The following is a 9,004-nucleotide window of genomic DNA, read 5'->3' as shown; positions in this document are numbered from 1 at the left end:
GGCACCACTTGCTGGTAACACGAAGGAGGCATGTTAGCCACCTCCCAAACACTGAGGCTTCTCCTGGGAGGAGCCTGCAGACACCCAGTCCAGCCTCTGCACAATGATGCTCCTCAGTGTCACTCCTGGCTTGCTGCCCTGGCCAGAACCTCACTGGATTGTCAATAAATGTCACCCAAATACCACATCTAAGCTTGGGGTCCAGATGTGATCATGGTTCTTATTTTCTTCCCATCGATGGATTGTTTGATCTTCATGTAATCGTGTCGGCAGGAAGGCCAGTACCACCCTCTTGGGGCCTCCCCGAGCCGCCTCTGTCTATAACTGTCCTTGCGCCCCAGGGGATCGGGTCTGAAGCCTGGCACTCAGACACGAAGATGACAGCGGGAGAGACAGGAATCCACACCTGCTGTGGCTTCTGCTGAGGCTCGATGTGGCCATACAAACGGATCCCACAGGCCCTGAATTCACTTGACTCGCTGCAGGGATGCTCCCACACTGCTGCGTTCCCCCCAGAGACCGAGGGCTTTCTGCTTGTTCCGGAAGGCCCCACCCCCGAGGGGACACTGGGTCCAGTGGAGCGTCCAGCCTGCTTCCCAGCCAGCCCTTAGGGCTTTCGTGGGGCCTGGAACATCACCTAACCTCCCCTTAGGGGCCCGTTTGTCCTTTCCAGCCAACAGACCTATGTCATAAGCACTTTAACTCATCTGAGGGTGTTTTCCTCACTTCAGGGGCAGTGAGAACTGGGTTTCTTCACACTCCAAGTGCCCCCGGTCTGGATGCAGACAGTCTGGCTCTCCCCCAAGTCCTGCAGGTCCCGGCCACATCTGCTGCTGGTCACTGAGTCTGTGCTGTGTTCTCTTCCAGGACAAGAGGTGCACTTTGCCCCCTGCCCCGCCCCCACCAGCGGTAGCAGAGGCGGCGAACACCCAGGTGAGCTGGGGCCTGAGACCGTGCCCGCAAATCAGTGCCCCAGAGGCCACTGGTGACTAGAGGGACCACGGGGCAGAAGCCAGCATGCAAAGGGAGGAGGAGGAAGGTTCAGGATAAGGAGATGAAAGGGGGAACGGATAGCACCGTGAGGACCATGACCATGAAAGGGAAGAGGAAAGATAGTGACAGCAGGAGTGGTGTTGGCGTTAAAAGCTGTGGGCTTTTTAAAAAAAATTTATTAATTACCAATATATATTGACAGATTTCTTATTTTATTAACGATTATGTGCCATGTCATATAACAGGATATAGTATGATATTATTTATTAAATTATACATAATAGAAGATATACTAGCATATTATGTTCTGTTTATTTATTAGCAGATAGTATATAATACATATGTAGGTGTTTATATACATAATATATAATTCATGCACCTATATAACATATAACCCATAACAAATAATGTAAGATTATGATTAATGTATAATATAACAAGATTACATAACAATAATGATGTAATATTATCCATTGTATGTCTTGGTTCATGAAACATTCTCAACGTAGGTGACTGTCAGAGGTATTTATGTATTAAAATTAGTATTATAAGATACAGCTATGAACTTATCACCCAGCATCATAACAGGAATATTGACAGTTACATACTGTGTCCTCTTTCCCTATCCTGCTCTTGGCCTCCTCTCACAGGAAGTAACCAGCATCCTGAATCCTGGCTTACCATTCTCTTGTGTTATTTTCACACACACAATATTTAAGATCAGTTAAAACAAATGAACTGCAGGTACATGCAACGAAATGGATGAATCACACACTCTATGTAAAATTTAAAAAGTAAGCCGTAGAAGGTAGCCTATAGTGTGCTATGCTTTTAACTGGGTATATATATGTCAACTAAACTCACTAAATTAAGAACAACTACAGCTAGAGTCCAGGTGGGAGAGAGACAGATAAAAGGTGAGGTGAGCAGATTTGCTGCAGGTGAGCGAGTTCCTTTCCAGTAATATGTCATTCTCTCTGAAGCAGGAGGCAAGGCCATCTGCTGGGAGTCAGGGAAGAGACAGAGGGAAGCTTAGAGGTGTGCAGAGAGCAGAGAATGTTGACACGACTGAGTGATAAGCGGGGAAATGTGCTCACTAGAGAAATCCTGGAGGATTGCCTGGCAGTGGCAACATGGTGGGCATTGATTTGTAGTCTTAGAAATCTGTGCTGGGAGAGCCTGCTGCCTGCAGGCTCAGAACAAATAGAGCTGGGTGAACCGAGATGGAAGTCATCCTGGTGAGGAACTGAAAAGATCAAGGGTCACGGGAGTTTTGTTTGTCATAAAGAGAGTGCTGACTGTGGATGCAGAGCTGGAAGTTGGGGAAGTGGAAGTAAGAGGAACGTGGACAGGCAGGAAAGCAGAGGAGTCAGTGCTTGATGCCCCAGTGAGGGTGAAAGAGGGCCAGGGAGGCTGGTGGAGAAGCAGCCGGACGGCTAGTGGTGGGCACTTCAAGGAGAGAGGCTTGACCCTGGAAGGAGACAAGCCCGGGTATGAACCTGGGGATAGGGTGAATGGGGGGTGGCTGGCTCAGGCTGAGGAGAAGAAGACCCTAAAATGATCATACTGGGTGGTGGAGGGAGAATCAACTTTGATGTTTTGATGGTAGGAGGTGAGGCAATACAGAGCTGGTGGTCCAGGTTCTCCTTACTGAGGCAGATGAGCAGGGAGGCTAGGGTGGCAGGCACTTCTAGGAAAGGATCTGGGATTTACAGTAGCTCCCAAGAGAGGAGGAGCAATGATCTGAAGGTGGAAAGTGAGCACAAGGAGGTCAACCGAGGCTCCTGATCAAACGGGGGTGTGTGAGGGGGCAAAGTGTCAACTCCAGAGATGGTTACCCAGGAAGCAGGGACCACGGGTGAAGTGAGGGGACACTCAGAGAAGAGAGGGAGGAAAGTCTTCTGGGTGTAGGGGGAAGAGAGGACCCAGGACAATGGAGCACAGAGTCACAGTGATGAGGATGGACTGGCTCTATGGTGACACTGAAGGGTTGGCTAGATCTTTGTCCTGAGGGCTTAGTTTGGGGGGACTACTGGCCTCATGAGGACTCCCCTCTCAGCAGCCTTCACAGAGGCTCTCGCTACTGAGAGCTGTGTGGCCACAACTGTTCCCGGAGGGGCTCTGCCTCCATCTTCTCTTATCAGACTTTCCTGCCCAGCCCCTGACTGCCAGCGAGGGAGCCTGGGCCTCGCAACTGCTTCCCGTGGAGGGACACCGGCTCCTCGGAGAAGCAGGCTGATCTTACTTTTCTCCGTAACCCATGGCCTAGCAAAGGGCCAGCCCATGTGTGGGCCATGTAGGGGCTCGGATACTTACCGAACTAACTCAAAGCAGAATAATAACAGAGCTGGAGGAAGTGACCACTGAGCTCACAGAGTTCACTGCCCACACCCCCATTCTACAGATGAGGAAACAGAGACCAAGTGTTGAAGCAGCCTTGGCCAAGTTAACGCTGCTCTTAAATGCTGGCCTGTGTCGGGCATGCCAAGTGATGAGCTGCAGTGAAGGGGCTGAGAGGGGGCTCTGGGGCTTGACAGCTTGGGTTCAAGTCCCAGCTCTGCCATTTATTAGCCGTGTGATTAATGAATGTCCTTACCTTTAAAGTGGAACTCATAGTGGTGCCTACTCATTGGATTGTCGTGAACACAGCATTCCTGGAACAGCAGGACAGAGTTCTGTAAGGGTTTGATGTTGCTTTGGTTACTACTATTATCACCAAGTGAACCCTGTAATGAAGAACAAAGGCAGAAAGAATTTTTATTTTAAAGGGTTTTAAAATCCTCTGATGAATGATTCATTTCATCTATTCAAGTTTGCATTTGACCCTTATTAACAACTACACAATGGATGACTTTTGAGACAATCTTGCTTCATGTCTTTTATTCTTACTTTCGACACAGGCTACTTAACAGGCAGCAGTTCCTTTTCCAGGAAGAGGGACAAAAAGTTAAAAATGACTCAGTGCCTCTCGGTCCCCAGTGAGTTGGTTGTGACCTGTCAACCCAGCTTTGGGGAAGTGCCCACTCCCCCTGGGCTCACTGAGCTGCCCCGCAGCCTCCAAGGGGAGCCGTACCCCCACACGAATCCAGTCTCTTGGTTCCTATCTTTGCTTCAGATCCCTCAAGGACTGTCCATGCTCCAGGGCCCCATCTGCCCCACCAACCTTGGCTGTTGGACTCCAGGACACTATCCTGGGTCTCAACCATCATCTGTTCCTATGACTGCCCGACTACTCTACATTTTGTCCTTCAAGTGTGGACTCCTGTGGCTCGACACACAGCAGGGGTCTCCCTGTCCTCCACCTTGGGTTACTGCATTGTCCTGCACGGTGCCTAGCGAAACCGTGTGGAGGCAGGAAGAATACAGAATAACAGGTGCTCAGAGGGGCTGCCTTTCCCACTGCAGGGGCCCTGGAGAGCTTTCTCCCAGCTGGTTATTCACAGGCGCTGAAGCTGTGGAATCTCGATCTCACCAATTTAAAGGGCATCATCACTAATTAAAAAAGCAATCATTTCTTCAGTAGCAAAAGGAGAAAAGACTTTGTGTTCCCCACCTCCAACTTTTTCCCTCCACCTTCAGATGTTTCTCATCTCTGGGCAAGGGTAGAAAGCAACTCACAGAATATTATTTTTCAATGTTTTTTCCCACTCTGAAGATTGCTTTCCCAGAACCGATGAAGGCTAGAATGGTTTAGCTTTCCTGGACTGAGTATTCAGAGGCCTGTGGGGGAGGGGAGAGGGGGAGGGGAGATAATTCAGTAATATTGAACCTAACAGAGACATTAAAAGTTTCTATTCTAAATAGAAAGGAAGCAGGATGCTATAGAAACAGGACAACCATAGTTGGAAAGGCAATAACGAGTTACAAGAGAATAAACATAAAGATGTAAAAATGAAAAAGGACATCAAAATAAAAAAAGGTGGGAATGGAAGAGGGGAGCAAGAAAATATAGATTTTTTTCTTTCTTTTTTTTCTTTGTTATTCTTAGGATGTGTTGGAGCCTACGTGATTATCAGTCTAAAGGAAATAGATATAGTAATGGGTTGATATATTTGAAGAATAAGGTAACCACAAATCAAAAGCATACAATAAATTCACAAAAAAACCAAAAAGAAACAAAATCAAAATGGCTTAAAGACTTAAATATTAGACAAGACACTATAAACTTCTCACAAGGAAACATAGGCAAAACATTATTTGACACACATCTCAGCAATGTTTTCCTAGGGCAATCTAAGCAACCCAAGAAACAGAAATAAAAGGCAAAATAAATAAACGAGACCTAATTAAACTTATAAACTTCTGCACAGCAATAGAAACCATAAGTAAAACAAAACGACAACCTACGGAATGGGAGAAACTATTTGCAAAAGATGAGACTGATCATGGCTTAATTTCTAGACTATATAAATAGTTCATACAACTAAATAAGAAATAAATAAACAACCAAATCCAAAAATGGGCAGAACAACTAAACAAGCAATTCTCCAATGAAGACACACAAATGGCCAATAGACATATAAAAAAATGCTCAATATTGCTCAATTATCAGAGAAATGCAGCTCAAAACTACAATGTTATCATCTCACACCAGTCAAAATGGCCATCATTCAAAAGTCCACAAACCATAAATGCTGGAGAGGTGTGGGAAAAGGAAACCCTCCTACATTGTTGGTGGGAATGTAGTTTGGTGCAGCCACTGTGGAAAACAGTATGGAGATTCCTCAAAAGACAAAAAAAAACCAAAACAAAAAACTTATCACCTAATCCAGCAATCCCACCCCTGGGCATATATACAGAGGGGACCTTAATTCCAAAAGATACCTGCACCTCAATGTTCACAGGAGCACTGTTTAAAATGGCCAAGACATAGAAGCAACCTAAACGTCCACTGACAGATGACTGGATAAAGATGTGGTATTTAGATATAACAGAATATTACTCAGTCATAACAAAGAAGGAAATAAGGCCATTTACAGCAACTTGGAGGGAACTGGAGATTATCTCACTAAGTGAAATAAGTCAGACAAAGACAAGTATCATATGATATCATTTATATGTGGAATTTAAAAAAAATGATACAAATAAACTTATTTATAAAACAAAAACAGACTCACAGACTTATAAAGCAAACAAGAGTTTGGGATTAACAGATACAAATTAGTATATGTAAAACAGACAAACGACAAGGATTCACTGTAGAACACAGGGAACAATATTCAGTTCTTGTAACCTATAATGGAAAAGAACCTGAAAAAGAAAAGACTATGTATATGTACAACTGAATCACTATACTGTATACCTGAAACTAACAAAACATTGTAAATCAACCACATTTCAATTTTAAAAAATTGATAAGCTCTAAATATCTTTATTCAAAGAACATCTTGAAGTCTTCCCTCTTACAAAACTTAAAATGTGTAGCTTGAGCAGGACCAAATTATACTGGATGGGCAGTTACATACCTTCTCCAGCACGTGGCCCATGCTACACAAACATCGTGTTTTCCTACAGGTAAGAAAAGCCCTGAGTGCAGAGGGAGCGAGTCCTTCTGGGACAAGGTCTGTGGCAGTGGCCTCCTTGTCACCGCTCCATCTCACCAGGAGGCCAGGGTTTTCAGAGGTGAGGGGACATAGAGCTCATACACTTCAAATTGATTTCCCGAAAAATCTATGGAAAAACCAAATTCACCTGCAGTGTGGGAAATATGAGCAAGGCCCCTAAGCAGACTGACAAGACCAAAGTAAGATGGCCCGATGTTCAGATCGGAACCAGAACAACGACCACCTGGCCCCAGTTAAATTTTAAATGATCACCGCCTCACCTGCAATGAACTGCTCGTACTCAATGTCAGGGATGTTTCTGTTGAGACTTGGGAGGTCAAAGGAGTCGGACCAGGGAATCCAGACCTGGTTGATGTCGGGGCTCTGCCAGTGGTAGAGGTGGCCCCAGTACCGGCTCCTCCATCATCAGCAGGGCCTTCAGGAGGAAGGCAATGAGGATGCAGATGTTCGTACGGAGGCTGAAGCCCTCTGGAAGGTTGAAGTCACACAGAAGGTACCTGGCAGGGAGCAAAGGAGAGCAGGTCTTCAGGGCCAGGCCTTTTCACAGGAATCCCGGCTTAGATAGAACAGATAAAATGGGAATCCCTGCACAGCCCATGGCCTAGACTCCAGACACATTCAGCAGCTTCTGGTTTGTAAAGTGGAGGCACTGCCCGCCCATTTCCATGTGGCCAATTACTTCAAGTCCGGGAGCAGTTGCGGAAGACATCTTGGCGTCCGTCTGACACCACTAAGCACCTGAGCACTCGTTCTCCAGGGGCTCTCATACTTCTTGTTCTACAGAACCCTATACACTCTTAACAATTACTGAGAACCCCAAAAGACTGCTATTTATGTGAGTTAAATCTATCAATATTTCCTGTGTTAGAAGTTGAATAAGAAGTTAGAAAAAGTGCATGAATTCACTTAAAAATATTAACAATCTGCTGTATGTTACCATTAATACTCTTAAACAAAATATAATTCTATTTTTCAAAACAAAAATCATTAGTGAGAAGAATAGCAGTGATTTTAATTTCTGCAAATCTCTTTTGGACTGGTGAGAGCTGAATTCTCCCATCTGCCTCTGCATTCCCTGTTTTTTGATATCACAGGCCAAGTTTTCCCTGGAAAACCCCACAGGGACACGGGAGAGCAAGAGTGTGCAAAAGGCAGGTGACATCCCGGCGTTTCTATGAAAATGGTCCTGCACCTCAGGGGCCTTGGATACACTTTGATAACTGCTGCCTTATCCTAGGTGAGACTCTTCTACACTAGAGCCAGGCAAGGGTCCTAGATTCTGTAATGAGTTACCGCCACCACACCCCTCCCTTCTCTGTGTGTTTCTCACAGCCTCCATTTCTGCAGATGAGGATGTAATCCTCATCCAGAGCCTCTAATCCCATAAGACTGCTAACTTCAAGAGAGAGGGTCCTATCTACCATCCCTACACCCCGCATAGTTTATTTTGAGTTAAGCCCTAGATAACTGCTTATCGGCACTGACCCTTGTGTCTTATTCCTGAGGTTGACTGAAGGAACCAACATCTGGAATGAACTGAAATTTCCCTGCAGATAAACAAGGCTGATAAATCACACCATTCCAACATCTGATTCTGGGGCTCTTCAAAACCCGGGTAAGGCCCCGCTTCATCTAAGATGGGTTCTCTGCCTGCCCTTCCCGGGGGGTTCTGAGAGGCCGAGGCCACTAAGGGAGACCCAGACTCGCGGCCCCAGCCCCAGGGCCTGAGGGGGAGGAAAGCTTGAGGCTGTGCCCAAGCCCTGCCCGCCCCGCCCCAAAACGCTCCCCGGCACCATAGACCTCCCCCGCCACCACCCCAACCCCGATCCCACCACGGTTGATGTCCACCGGCCCCGCCGACGGCGCGGACGTACATTTACCTTCTGTGGGACGCCGCCCCAGACAGGATGTCGGCCGCCTACTGACCAGGTCAGAACTAGTCGCCCGGCCAAGCAAGCCGCCAAGCCCAGCAGCAAGCACCGCCATGGTCCCTGGCAGCTACACAGTTCCGGAGCCCGCTCCCCTCCCCAGAAGCGCACTATGGCCCGTGCGGAGCGCGGCGCCTGTAACCATGGCAACGCCGCAGGGCCCTCCCCTATCGCTTGCGTCGTGCGTCCTCCCGAGTCTAGATGTGCGAGGGCAGAACTTGTGGAGCCAATGAGAGCCAGGGCACGGCCAGCACGGGGGTGGGGGGAGGCTTATGGGACAGCTGGGCGGGGCCGGGGAGGGCGGGGCTGCGCGGACATCCTCACCTGCAGGTGGCGCCGGCCAGAGGCTGGGGCGGTGCTGCCACCAGTGGGCGGGGCAAGGGGCAGCGAGGCTGCGGGGCAGATGGGCAACGGGGCAGCGGGGCGGGGGCACCCTCACCTGTCTGTGTGCGGGGCTCAGCCTGGGCTCCGGGGCCTCCCCTTGCACCGGACGTGGACCCAGGCTGCCGGTGGGCAAGA

At 47.9% G+C, this 9,004-nt stretch overlaps 1 long non-coding RNA gene across 1 annotated transcript; it reads right to left on the bottom strand.

Moving 5' to 3' along the window:
- Window positions 1-1,728: 1,728 nt before the first annotated feature.
- LOC116277859 (uncharacterized) lies at window positions 1,729-8,549 on the bottom strand. Its single transcript, XR_012076399.1, has 4 exons — window positions 8,438-8,549; window positions 6,818-7,054; window positions 3,590-3,719; window positions 1,729-1,992 (listed from the first exon to the last, which is right to left on the bottom strand). It is a non-coding gene; the product is annotated as an uncharacterized lncRNA (long non-coding RNA).
- Between the last annotated feature and the right edge of the window lie 455 nt (window positions 8,550-9,004).

Source organism: Vicugna pacos, chromosome 10, assembly GCF_048564905.1.
Source record: "Vicugna pacos chromosome 10, VicPac4, whole genome shotgun sequence".
NCBI classification, from domain to species: domain Eukaryota; kingdom Metazoa; phylum Chordata; class Mammalia; order Artiodactyla; family Camelidae; genus Vicugna; species Vicugna pacos.
Note: the sequence above shows the minus strand (reverse complement) of the source record. Positions and strands in the feature narration are given on the sequence as shown.